Here is a 13,966-nt window from a genome sequence, read left to right on the forward strand (position 1 = left end):
AGCAGGCTTCCTGCCGAGCAGGGAGCCCGATGTAGGGCTTGATCCCAGGACCTTGGGACCATAACCTGAGCTAAAGGCAGACACTTAACGACTGAACCACCCGGGAGACCATAGGTATAAGAACATTGACAAAATACGTCTTTAAGTCAAGAATAAGTCATGCCATAGAGAAAACTATTTTTTTGAAGTTTTTATCCAAACTCTTGTTAGTTAAAACACAGTGTAATATTAGTTTCAGGTATACAATATAGTGACTCAACACTTCCATAAAACACCTGGTGCTCATCATTACAAGTGCATGCCTTAATCCCCATCACCTATTTAATGGAGCCCCACCCACATTTCCTGTGGTAACCATCAGTTTATTCTCTATTGTGAAGAGTCTGTTTCTTGGTTTGCATCTGTCCTTTAAGAGTATAATTTTATGGGGAATTTTTTATTGATGGTTTGCTTTTTTTTTTTTTAACTACCCCTCTTCCTTTTATCTCTTTAAAAATTATGTTCAACTTTAGGTTAATGGCAGTCTAGGAAATTAGACCAGTTTCCAGACTTAAAAGAAAAATTTATTAATACTAAGCTTGAAGACATCAAAGAGCTATCAAGGCAGTAAAGAATTACAGATTTAAGATCTGGGAAAATAAAGAAACCCAGTGAGGTAAGCCCCATATTTGGGGTGGCTGATTTCTCCAGATAAATCTCAAAAATATGAAGAGTTTTTACAACCTCACAAGATTCGGAGACAAAAATTGGTCTTCAGAGAATATCACCGAGGGAGGCTACTGATGAATCCCCATACACCCTGAGTAAGGGTGTTGTGGAAGAGATTGACATTTAAAAATATTTCAGCTTTGGACCTTCTCAATCCCAAAATTAGATCAAGGTGTTTTGAATTGTTTTGTTATTGCCTACTTGCTAGTAGCTTAAAGCAAAGTCTTCTTTGTGTGAATATATTTTCTGAGGCTTAAAATTATTTCTTTATTTTGTGAAATCACTAAGACTTCCTAGGCACATGAGGAGATGAGATTAGAAAGTAGAAAACAAAACAAAACAAAACAATAGAAGAGAAAGAGGAAGAAAATAAAAGAAGGAGGATGAAGATGAAGGGAAGGAAAAAAGAGATACAAAAGGATCCTCAGAGAGCCCATTTTATGGACTTCTCAGACACAAGCTAACCACTATTCTTTTAAAAAAAAAATATTTATTTGTCAGAGAGAGAGAAACTGAGCAGACAGGAAGACCAGCAGGCAGAAGGAGAAGCCGGGTCCCTGCTGAGCAAGGAGCTGGATGCAGGACTTGATCCCAGGACCCTGAGATCATGACCTGAGCCGAAGACAGATGCTCAACTGACTGAGCCACCCAGGTGTCCCTCTAACCACTATTCTTAATTCAAGCAAATAAAGCACAGAATTAGAGCATTAGTAGAGAATATGTAAGAAGTGTGTGTGTGTGTATAAACATACATACACAAAAATATATTAAACAAAATGAAACTATAGAACTGAAAAATAAAACAACTAAAATTAAGGCCTAAATAGATTAGTCTAACTTCATATTTATTATAACTGAAGAGGGGATTAGTGGGTTGGAAGAAGGATCAGAAGAATATAGCTAGAGGAAAGCCCAAAATGATGGAAAGAAGAGAAAATTATAAACATGGGGACAGTAGTTTAGTAGTCTATCATATATGTGAATAGAAACGCAAAAGGAAAGAGTAGACAAGAAAACACTGCTTGTAAACCTGACACAGCAAAAAATATATATAGAGAGAGAGAGAGAGAGAGTGTGTGTGTGTGTGTGTGTGTGTGTATAGTAAACCTCCTTAATCTTAGGAGTTTTAAAGTGATGGAATATATAATTAATTTCCTCCAACAAATAAAACTATAGTTCTTACTGGTTTTACCAGTTTCCACAGAATGGTTAAGAAGAAAATAACACTCCTATGATAGACAAGGAGAGATCTTTTAGTATTTTATGAGGGAGGGATACTCTTTGAAACTACACCCACCAATGACATTAAAAGAAAGGTAAAATGGAGGCCAACTTTAAGCACAGATTAAAAAATTATAAGCAAAATAAAAGCATATCATATTCAGTAATATATAAAAAAGATGATGTATCATGATCAAATTAGGTTTATTCCAGGAATGTAAGATTGATTTAACCTTCAATAATCAGCCTGTTAAATTATTCATATAAACAGAATAAAGCACAAATATATAATCCACTAAATCAGTATGGAGAAGATATTTGGTAAAATTAAACATATATTTATGAATTAAGACTTCTAACATTATGAATAGAAGAAACTTCCTTAATCTGATAATGGATAGGCACAGAAAACATGGAGGAGGCTTTATATTTAATAGTGAACTATTGAATGTTTTCTTTCAGAGATTAAAACAAAGATGTCTAGGACTTCTACTGAAATCATAGTCAGTGCAATAGGCAAGAAAAAAGAAAGGGTAAAAGCATAGAAAAATAAGAAAGAATCTGCATATGCATTATTATAATTAACATGCAAATTTGACAAAGTTGTTGGAAAGGATGTCAAAAGGTAGAAATGAAATTATATGTATGTACATATGACCATTGCAGTAGCATCAAAATATTTCAAATACATTAGAATAAGTCCTGTGAAAAATTGCCACATAAAACACTAGAAATATTATTAAGATAGATTTAAAAAGACCTATGCCTTAAGGAGGGCATTTGTTGTGTAAGTACTGTGTGTTGTATATAAGTGATGAATCACTAAATTCTACTCCTGAAACCAATATTATACTATCTGTTAAATAACTAGAATTTAAATTAAAAATTTGAAAAAAAAAAAGACCTAAATAAATGGAAGCATTTATCTGGTCCAAGGTTGAAGAGATTTAATAACTTAAAGATGTTAGTTCCCCCAAATGGATTGTTATATTCAGTACTATCCCAGTAAAAATACCAGCAGATTTTTATGTGAATATTGGTAGGGTGATACTGATTTGGTAGTGCAAATGATATTTCCAAGCCAAGACACTGTTGAAAAGATATGAGTTGATACAACTTGTCCTGTCATATAGCAACAATCATTATGAAAGTCGGTTTTGGCTAAGATAAACAAATACATCAATAGAACAGAACAAACATATCAGAACAGCATCATGACTATATGAAGCTTTATATGGTGCAAGGGTGACACTATAAATTTGTGGGCAAAGACTGTTGTTTCAACAAATGGGACAGTGCTAATTGGATATCTGTATAGAAACAAAAAGAACTTGATCTTTGTTCATGTCATAAAGTAACAATTGCTTGTACACTGCAGAATTTGGAAGGCAAAACATGAAAGGTTTTAGAAAACATGGAAGAAGATCTTTATGACCTTGGGTAGAAAAATATCCTTAAACAGAACTCCTAAAAGCATTAACAATAAAAATGATTAAAAAATTAAACTACATAAAATTTTGTATCAAAAATCACCATTAAGAGAGAAAAGACACTCAGAGCACCTGGGTGGCTCAGTCATTAAGTGTCTGCCTTCAGCTCAGGTCACGATCCCGGGGTCCTGGGATGGAGCCCCACATCGGGCTCCCTGCTCGGCAGGGAGCCTGCTTCTCCCTCTCCCACTCCCCCTGCTTGTATTCCCTCTCTCACTTTGTCTCTCTCTGTCAAATAAATAAATAAAATCTTTAAAAGAGAGAGAGAAAAGACACAATGAATGAAAATATTTGCAATCCATATAATTAGAAAAGACCCATCCAGAATATAGAAAAAGTATAAATCAATAGAGGAAACACAGAATCCAAAAGAAAATGGGAAGGAGACGTGAACAGGCACTCCACAAAATAGGATATCAAAATGACTTATAAAAATATGAAAAGGCGTGCAGCTTCATTAATCATTGTAGGAATGCAAATCAAAACCACTACAGTATACTACTAAACACTGTCCTAAATGTCTGTAAAGATTGACAGTACCGTTTTCACAAGGGTTTGGAGCAACAGGGTCTCTTATACACTTCTGGTGAAGTAAAATTTAGCATCACTGCTTTGGAAAACCCTTTGCCATTATCTGTTAACTTTCTATGATTTTGAAATTCCACTCTTTCCATGTGGGTGCATACGTGCAGCAAGACTTGTCAAAAAACGTTTGTAGCAGTGTTACTTGTAATTACTAAAAACTGTAGGTAACATAAATGGCCATCAAGAATGGGATGGGTAAATGATTGTGGTATGATTATCCAATGAAGCCTCCTATTGCACTGAAAATCAGCAAACCTCAGGTACACATGCAACATGGATGGAGTATATAACATAATGCTGACTAAAATATGCTATACACAGATAAAATCTTGTGTATTTTAAGATTGAAAGGACCAAACGTATATATTTCAGAATAAACTGTTACCCAAAATACATATTTCTCTTAATGGAACATATTTACCTATGAAATTATAACACCTAGCAAAGTGCACTGCATATAACATAGCTGTAAAAAGGCTTGCTGACTGGATGAATCCATTGTTTTAGTGAGTGATTTCTGTTATTCTAATTGGATGATCTGCTATATTAGCCAAATTTATTCTTCCTAAGAACCTTTCCATTTTGGAGTAGATGCAGTTAAACCAAAGGGGATAGAAGAGGAAAGAATAAAATGAAAAAGAATCTGTTACAAACTATATGACATTATTGGTCTCTTGAAAGAGATCATCATTGGGAATGAATTTCTATATGCTGGGCCAGCTCAGAGTCTTGATTTAGTCCGGGAAGATACATTGTTTTTCTTAGACTGAAATCATTAAATCAGAAAAGAAGAAGACTATTAAAGACGGTGTAGACACAAGTACCAGTGATAGGTTTGATTGGATGTACCTAGAAGATACCACAAACTCCAATGATGGTTCAGTACAGTTAACTATGTCATTAAACCTGAATCTCCCTCTTAAGGTGGAGAGAGGTATTACAGTTGATAAACGCAGACTTCTATTCCGGATCAGTGTTCTGTGGCAGTGGGAAATATTGAAGAGACTGTCTTTCTTCTGGACTTTAGGGAAGGGGAGTGGAGACTTCAGAAAAGCATTACAGCCTCTTTCTCTCTAATTCAAACTTTTTGGGTGGATATTCTCTCTATAGTGTTTCTCTGTCATATTAACTAATGTATGACCAAGGGTAAATCTCCTGGGGTAATGAGTCTGTTGTTCTCTTGCTACAGAAAGAATTGAATCCAAAGTACGAAAGAAAATCAATATACTGAAATCCAGGTAAAGAACTCATAATTTGTTCTTGAGAAATGTCAAAGCTCAAACAGGATACTGAAACTTTCCCTTAAGCTTAAAAACAATGACCCTGTAATATAGAAGGGGATCTGTGTGGATAAATGAACAAATTTATTCCTTAAAAGAGAAAGCTGAGACTAGCATATAATATAAATCTGATATTTAAACATTAATTTTGACAAGAAAGGGATTTTTAGCAAGGGTTCTTGTGATTAGCTGTCATTCCGTGGAACTCACTGATAAAATCCTAAGTGTACAATGTCATGTTGTTCTCTCTTTCCACTGAGGAAATAAGTTTAACCTATGGCAGCATAAATTCAGGCACATGTATCGAGGGCTGTTTTGATAGAAAAGGTCATTGAATTCAAGAATGTACTTATTTGGAAGAGAATTCATGGATTTTGCTACTGTGTAGTTATTGAATAATAAGACTCACCTGTGTAGCATGACTCTTGCATTTCCAGCTGAAGTCAACAGGATGAATCAGATACACTTTCAAGGATCTTTGCTGTCATATATTTCTACAAGACTGATGCAATATATTTTAAGAAGTGTAATTCAAAGATCAGAAGGCAGAGGCATACGTACATTGTTGTGAATACAAATCACCTCTGCAATATTTACAGATATTGATAAATATAGATACTGAACTTTTTCATTTCTTAACATTTGTTTATTTCTGAAGAAGAATGTAAAATTCCCAATACAATAAGCTTTCTGATGATTGGACTTTATTATGTGAAATAATTTCTAATATAATAATGACATAATTTTTGATACATTTTATTTGGAATCAGCACACTTTTGAAATAATAAGAAATCCCACTTCTCTTGTAGACAAATACCATACATTGTTGGTACCCCCAAAATATTTAATTTGATTTTTAAAAAATCTTTTCCAGATCCTCAAGATCTTATTTTTAAAAATGTAATGAAAATTGAACCCTCTAAAAAGGCTTTGTGTAGTAATGATTAAATTAAGTCATACTCCTTCATAGGTGTGGTATTGTTCTAAATGTTACCATTACATGATTGTGATTTTTATCCCCAGTCTTTCTGGGCCTAATTTATCAGCTGTATAATAAAAGAAATTTTAAAGTCTATATTTTGATGGATTATAATACATTTCTCTTGGTTTTCAAATATCTGTGCTATTTGCCTTAAATTATACTTTTTATGGTACATGGCATTTCTTTTCTATTTCCTTTGAGTAAACATCATGAAAAGAATACTAAGAATATGCAATATCAGAATATCAGTGTTTAGAATAGCAAATGAATTTAAGAAGTACTGATAATATTCCTTATGGAATAAATTCAAACTTTTTTTTCTTAATAAAAGTTTGAAACATCCCTATGTATCAGAAACAGAACATTTAGAACAATCAGGTGATGAAGTGTTGATTGCACCAACGAAATCACGTAAGACACGTTGAATGAAGAAATTCACACAGACTATGGTCATTTAGAAATGAAAGCCAAGTTATCACACAGTGCTTATTTGTACCTTTCTTATCCATCAGAAATTTCACAATTATGTCACTGTATATAGAATGGAGCTGAGTTCTTTTAGCAGCATCCTTGCTCATCTTGGTGTCTATCTGTAATTTGTAGTAATTTCCAGTAGATGGCAATATGGGTACCATATCCAAGAGGCCAGTCATCTATCCTAACAGATATGCCCGCTATGCTAATGGATATTGTGGAAGATCAGGCTAAGTTGCATTAGTGTAGGACATATTAAAGAATACTACTTATTGTTAAATGAAACATGTAACTGAAGTAACAAAAGCAGGTTGATATATAATGAGAGTTTGGCAAGCAAGGATTTTGATGGCAACAAAATGCTCTGATACCTTTTCTATACCAGGCACTGCAATAAATGTGAATTTTCTCACTATAATATATAATGTATCATAGCTGAAGCCTTTACTGCATTATCTCATTTTTATAGATTTCGGTCTAGCTTGTTACCTCTTTATCCTGACCTCACACCTCTGCTCCAGCCTCACCCTTTGAAACCTGCTGCAAAGTTTTAAAGAACAGTAACCAGAACACTTTCAGTAGCTGTTTTAGGTCAGCCTTGCTTCATACTCATCCCACTACCCTCTTCCTATTTCCGAGAGCCTGGCCTGGCTGTATCTGCATTTTTCTAATCCTCTCCCAGCCTTTAGGTTTATACACTGGTTTTGTGTTTCTGGAATTAATACTAGTGTTCTCTACGAATGTTGACTGAGTACCATCGCTGTTCTTTCCTAGCTCCATGAGTGGGATGCCAGCTCCAATTCATTCTCTTTACCTGTCGTTGACCCCTGGCAGAGTCTACTCAAATCCCCAGATGGGGAAAGTTTTTGGTTGTTAGTGGCATAAAACATAGTACAGCTAACAAATGATGATGTGTTTTATTTCTGGCAGAATTCATAGACACTCCAGCTCCATAGATGGTGGGTTGAACACTAATTCTGTGAACATACTCAAATGGAAATGACTGATATTTCAGAGGGCTGGGGAGATCTGCCAATGTATTGCTGTTACCACTTAAACATTTCTGATTTTAAATGCAGGAAAGTACCTACAGACCAGAAAGCTGAGAAAAGAGCTTTATTTTTCCAATGAAGCATTCCATTTTCCAGCTTTAATTAAAACAGATGTCTTATGTGAAGATTCTTTTAATTATGTAGAATACACTGCTAAAATGTAGGCTTTCATTCTCCGAAAAGCCTTCACTGACCAGGAAAATGAGGCCAGGATAACCCAACTTCATTTAAGTCCTTTGAAATTTCAAACATTTCAATTTCAAGTGCTCTTCACAGAGTCTTTCATGCTAAGCTCTATATGTAGGTCTGCACAATGCCAAATGAATTGCCAGGGAAGGCAAGAGAATGGCAATTGACCAATCCTTGATTTTTATTGAATCTGTCAAGACTACTCATTGGGAAGTGAATTAATGTTCACAGAAGCCTCTCAATATAAGTCTCAGAGGCTACAGGGCTAACACTAAGAATCCTCCTAGAAGGTTTGCAACATTCTTCTCTGAAAGATCCTAAGGTTTTATTTCCAAGGTTGGAGGTGTGCAAAGATTTGCTAATTTTGTGAAACCTATTTTAAGGCTTTTCCCCTCCCATCATTGATAGATTTATGAATTATTTACTCTATGAAGCACACCTCTGCTTATATCCTAAGTAGATTATAAGGAAAGGCATCCCTTCTTCTTTTTGTGTTCTTTCTTTTACTCCAAGTCCTCATTAATTTCACATTCCATCAGTACTGTTTCTTCCCACTCAGGTACCCAAAGTAAGAATTTGTTTTCTTCTTTTTGGCTCCTGTCATACTAAGGTGCTACCAATTATAATGCAAAAACTTTGAGAAGTTGGTTTTCTTAATATATATATTTTTTAAAGATTTTATTTATTTATTTGAGACAGAGAGAATGAGAGAGAGAGAGCACATGAGAGGGGGGAGGGTCAGAGGCAGAAGCAGGCTCCCTGCCGAGCAGGGAGCCCGATGCGGGACTCGATCCCGGGACTCCAGGATCATGACCTGAGCCGAAGGCAGTCGCTTAACCAACTGAGCCACCCAGGCGCCCAATATATTTTGTTTTTAAACATGTAATGCAGTATTTCACATAAAATGCATACCAACAATTTTATTTCAAATACTGATTGATTGACCTCCCTTTTCTATATGAAGTGAGGTAGCAGCCTCATGAAATGTTAGTGTTCATTTCCCATATTGCTTTTCTGACAGAACATGTATTATACAGGGTATTTCTTGCACTTTAATTGAAAACAGGTATTATAGATCACCCTCAGAAGATTGTAAGTGTGCCTAAATTCATATATCTTTGGTGAGAATTCTTTGCTGGCTAGAGCTGAATAAAATGATTTCCATTTCTTTGGAGGAGGAAAAGAAAACAAAAGAGCATTGCATGCAACATGATGAATGTTCAATAACTACTAAACATCAAGAACAAGCTTGTTCTGAATAAATATTTTTAATTGTTGTGGTGTCAGGTATACAAATTCAACTTTGGAATTTTTAAAAATATTCTTTACCAAATTGTATTAAAAAGGACTTCCTCTCATAAGCATTCTAAATACATGAGAGAAGACAAGCAGATGATTGTAAATATTACCAACAATGATGATAATCATTTTGGCAAAACTAATAGGAACAAGTTATATACCACTTGTAGGAAGGCACAAAATGGCTTAAAGAATTCTCTGGAGATGATCTTTTTCTTTACAAAGAGAATATATGTTTATATATAAAGAAAATTGATGATTCTATCCTTGTATAAATGTGAATTGCTAATTTTGAGGTATCAAAGTTATCAGTTCTTTTCTGGAATTTTCACCTCTGAATTGGAAATTATTCAAATTCAAAACTTTATTCAATTTAAGTAGAAATATAAAACTTCTATTGATATCAAAGGTAACTGACATTAAACATTAGATATTTTAGACATTCCAAGATAAAATATTCAGGTTTAACTTGAATAATTTAGAAGTTCTCAGACTAATTAGAGATGTGATTTATAGGCAGACCTGCAAAAATATATTTTGCTAGATATGTGGTAACACTCTACTTTTTCAACAAACTCAACTCTATAGAATAAGTCTAAAACTGACAAGGCTTCTTCTTATAAAAAGTAGCTAAAACTAAGTCCTAATGCTGCCTTTATTTAGCCTCTGTTTATACTCATTATATCCAAATATTATTTATTTGATTTTTAAGACTGTAGTGGGTCCTTTTTTTAAAAAAAATTTTTCTCCCAACTCCAGTTTCTTTTACCAGCAGGATGAATGTTCGCAACTAAAGGCTTAAAGGCTTTCACTGGAGAATTTCCTTCAGCTCAATAAGAGCAAACCTACCTGAGAGGTTATACATCCTACCCCAGAACTGTCTACCTTCATTGCCTGGGATAGCCGTCAGTCAATGACTGACTGAAATGAGGATCATAAACCTGGCCCCCTTGCCTCACGATAGAGAACATCTCTGTGATTTAGTTCACATACCAGAGCATCTTATGGGACCAGGCTGCAGCTAGCCTCTAATCGAAACCACATCCTTGCCTGACTTATTCTTCTTCCCTATTCCTATCCTGCTTCCCTCAGGCCCTTTCTCCTGAGCTCTCCCCCTTCTCCTGAGAGCTCTCCCTCCAAACATCATACACTCACAGAATTCCCAGCACTGACACTCCTTCTAGGGAATCTGGTTTATGAAAATGTTCCAGAATGTTTAGAATTAGAAAATTGGAAAATTATGGATTTCTAGATAGAATCAAAATTAAAAACCAAAGTCATGAAAGATGACAGCTCTGAATTTTTGAGGATTTTACATTTTACTTGAAATTGTATTTGAAAATTAGAGTATGCTAAGTTATGTAGTAATCTTTAGGGCTACTGGTATAAAAAGCCAATAGTGAAAAATATAATAGAAAATATTCAGTTAACAGTGGAAAAGCATAAACTAAAGAACAAGGAACAGATGAGAAAAGTAGAAAATAACAGGATGATAGATTAAAATGTAATCATATCAATAATTACATTAAATGTACATAAATACTAAAAATAAAAAAATTGATATGTTCTGATACATAAGAACATAAAAGCGTATACATGTAAAATCATAGCCTTAAATAATTCAAGTAAAAATTAACAGAATAAATAGAAGAAATGGAAACATCTACAACTTTCTATCACTGGAGATTTTAGCTCATTTTCTTCAATAATTGATAGAACAAACAGAAATGCTAATGAGTGTAATAGGCCACAGTTAACAAAATATGTACTTGATATGCACAGAGCACTGTGTCCAATAATTTCAGAATACTCATTCTGTTTTCTTACTAAAATTGAAGGAGCATAGAAGACATAGTATTGGAAGTTTGAGGAGAGGGGAAGATATGAAATGACTATCTAGAAGAGTAGATAAGTGGTTGAATTAGGAAAACATAGTTTACCTAGGTAGTATTAGGCCACTTAAATTTATAGTATTTCAATCACATATCAATTTATTTAATATTAATGTATGAGCTTCTCTAAAGATACAAAACCAGGAAATAGAGAATTTTTTAAGAATCTAAGATGGCTTTATTTGTAAGATGTACCAATTATATGTGCCACTAAGAAGAAAAATATGTGTGCCAATTAAATTATGCCAAGATTCTCTTATTCCATGAATTTTAAGACACCTTGGTTTAGAGATGTTAAACTGTGGGGCAGAAATTTATGCCCCATTGTTTATGATGAGGTACAGTATGAGGGAATCTAATAGAATAAACATTGTAGAGAGATATATCTGATTTGAGATTCTGCTAATAAGAAGCAATTCTTAGGAAAGATTGCCACAGGAAAGAGTCCAATATTACAGTTAGACTGAGTTAGGTCTAGTAAGAGCCTGATCAGGGATGAATATGTATCACTTCTCAGTTTTGGGGAGGGAGGAATATTTAAGTAGGCAAATGTGCAAAAGCTCAGAGTTTGAACTCTAAAAATTTGATTCCTGCCACTCTTTAACTATGTGAATCTGAATAAGCCATCCACCTCTGTGTTTCAGTTTCCTCTTCTGTGAGAATATGTAATAGTCTCAATATGTAATATTCTCATATATATATACATATATGTATGTATATATATACATACATATATTTTAACACATCAAAACTTTGCATACTGTAAATAATTGGTAAAGGTTATTATGACTGCCTCTCTCTCCAATACAGAGGTGAGAAAGGAAACCAAAAGATCTGCTAGGTGATTATTGTAGAAGGATAAATAGGTAACATCCACCCCCACCCGTCCTTTTCTGTGACTTCTTGGCTTATTGAATGGTTCCCTCACCATCTACTGATGCAAGACAGACATCTGATAACTGCTTTTCTCACCACCCCCCTTATTCTATCTATTTCAAAGTGCCATATATTTTCCTTGAGTTTTTCTGCTTGCCTGAAGCTTTACTGTACCGATTTTAGATCAAACTATTATCATAATTCTTCACTCAGGCTTATCAAGGCCTTCTACCTTGTTTCTCCACAGGTAGTCCTTGTCTTTCCACCCTTAGGGCATGTCCCCTCCAATCTCATTAAAATTTTCACTGTTACCTTTGTGTATAGGATAAAATATCTTCAAGATTCTTTGCAATCTGTCACAAATCTACCATTCAGTAATGATAATTAGAATCTTAGAGGGAGAAAAAGAAAACCTAAAAATTTCAATAATTAGTTAAGAATTTGGAGAAAAAAATAATTTGGATTCATACTATATTATTCATTGGTTAGACCAATTCTGATTAAACTGGCAAAAGGAGACTAGTTTCAAATGTGCAGGAATTATTTCATTGGTAAGATTCCTTATTAGGATTACTGAAATTATGCCAAACCTTTGAAATTATCAGGCAGCTCAGGGCTGTAGAAGCAGAGTATTAGGGAAAGGACACAAGAAGGCCTTGAACAGTCAGAAAGTCTCTTGGGAGAGATGGTGAGCTCTGTCGGTGGAAAGCACAGGGGAAGTTTTGGAACAGTTAGGATCCTAGCCAGGTGTGTAGGAACCTAGCAATGAATTAATGTAGGCTCTGTGATGGAGGAAGCAGTTGGGGGTAGAAGAAACTGACTCAAAGGTGCTGTTGAGTATTGAAGGTAGAGATGAGACACACTCAGAGCAGCATGACTAGTCTGTTTGGAATGTACAGGTATCTTCTCAGTGCTTCACCCCCATTGTCATCCCTATTCTGCCATTCTTAATATGACCTGATCACATAGAAATATATATTTGAGAGCATGCATGTTACCTTTTCTTCATGTTGCTGCAGATTCTATTACTTTTGTATACCTCAGAATCACCAGAAAAAGTAAAATTTCTGTTTCAATATGGGTTAGGACCCAGGAATCTGCATTCCTAACATGGTCACAGGGCTGCTGAGGCTGATCTAGGGACCACATTTTTATAGTGGTAGAAGCTATGTTATGGTGGTGGAAAGAGAGGAAAATCCTAATTCACTGGATTCCCTTTGGGGAGAGTATGCTTTGTGTTAGGAAGAAATACTCGTTTTGGGGAAGGGAAATAAGATTCTAAAATGAATGCTTAATAAAATGCCTTCTAATTCAGGAGAGTCCTGTTTCTTAGAAGCCCTTTTGCTTTGCTGAGCTTTGGGATAAATTAGGATATGCATGTCTGTGGAGAAAAACTGGGACTGATTTTAATCTTCCAGCATTAAAAAGAGAGGAAGGATTAAAAGATCTCAGGACTAAATGGAAGGGAAAAGAGCCAGTCAGACTTTCACACAGAGAGGGGAGAAGAAGTGAAAGTAAATCACTAATAATGGTATCTCAAGGTGGAATTAAACAAGAGGAAAATGTGTGAGGGATTTTTAAGAAATTAGCTCTGGGTATGTGAGCCTGTGAGTGATCAGAAATCCTTTGGGACAGGAGAATACTTGCCAGGAATTAAAAATACTGCAGTCTGGGCACAGGAATTATAGGACAAGTGGGGAGCAGATGACTGGTTAAAGTAGCTTATGAAAATGATTAACAATTTTAAAATTTAAATTGTACTTTAAGTTGGAATCATGAAGATTTTTTTTTTCTCTATTTAAACAGTTGCGGGGCGCCTGGGTGGCTGAGTCGGTTAAGCATCTGCCTTCCGCTCAGGTCATGATCCCAGGGTCCTGGGATTGAGTCCTGCAATGGCTCCCTCCTCAGCGGGGAGCC

The sequence above is a fragment of the Neomonachus schauinslandi genome, chromosome 12 (assembly GCF_002201575.2).
Source record: "Neomonachus schauinslandi chromosome 12, ASM220157v2, whole genome shotgun sequence".
NCBI classification, from domain to species: Eukaryota; Metazoa; Chordata; class Mammalia; order Carnivora; family Phocidae; genus Neomonachus; species Neomonachus schauinslandi.